The 898-nt window shown below is 54.0% G+C and overlaps 1 non-coding gene across 1 annotated transcript; it reads right to left on the bottom strand.

The window, feature by feature from the left end:
- Window positions 1-219: 219 nt before the first annotated feature.
- Window positions 220-414, bottom strand: LOC142766280 (U2 spliceosomal RNA). Its single transcript, XR_012884461.1, has one exon. It is a non-coding gene; the product is annotated as a U2 spliceosomal RNA (small nuclear RNA).
- Window positions 415-898: the final 484 nt, after the last annotated feature.

Genomic DNA, 898 nt, shown 5'->3' with positions numbered 1-898 from the left:
CCAATCATGAAATTTCCACAGAAACATTTATTTTCCCACAGCAATCGTAAGTGTAAACACAGCTAGCGCACTCCCCGCACGCGAATACCGCGTCAGCCGGGGCGGCGTGACGCCACCGTCTCGGACACTCGCCGCACCCACGCCGTTTACCTAGATATCCTTGGTAAATTCGAACACTCTTTCTGTCATTGAATTTATTGTGGAACTCACCCCCGCAGGGGTGAGTGGGCCGATCCCGGAGGTAGTGCAATACCGGGCCAACCCGTGGCGGAGGTGAAGCAAGCTTCAAGCACTCCGCCGCATTGCAAAAATAAGTTTAATATCTTGGATCCAAATAGGATCCGTATCAGATATTAAGCTGATAAGAACAGATAAGCTTTTATTCATATTTCATGGGGCCATATGTGAATGAGTACGACTTTGAGACATGACTTGCGCCAAGGAGTTCTCAGGACGAGGTCAACGACATTGACGTTGCACAATGCAGGCGAAAAGGGGCCGCGCGTCGCGTAACAATGAAAGACATCGCGTGGCAAGACAAGGACCGCTTAGGGGCAAACACGCACACCCATATCAGCTTTGCATGCACAGTCACATGCGGACGCGAGGCAGTCAGTGGCTTTCACGTAAGTGTTCTTGGTAGATCTTGCGAGATGCAGCGATCACCTCACTCACGCAAAGCTTCTTGAACAGGCGCAAATATGGGCGCGAACAAATGCGACGTAGTACGCGATCGTTCGCCGAGTCCCATGCGCCGAGGGCACCCACGATGACGGCGTGGACGGTGACCCGCTGATACCGGCGCCGGAGAAACGCTGCTACCGGCTCGTAGTGGGCCAGCTTGGCGTTACGGGCGTTCTCAAAGGCGTCCGGCGTGTTCTCGAACGGGCACGTGACG

The sequence above is a fragment of the Rhipicephalus microplus genome, chromosome 6 (genome assembly GCF_043290135.1).
Source record: "Rhipicephalus microplus isolate Deutch F79 chromosome 6, USDA_Rmic, whole genome shotgun sequence".
Lineage (NCBI taxonomy): Eukaryota > Metazoa > Arthropoda > Arachnida > Ixodida > Ixodidae > Rhipicephalus > Rhipicephalus microplus.
This window is presented reverse-complemented; position numbering and strand designations above follow the sequence as displayed.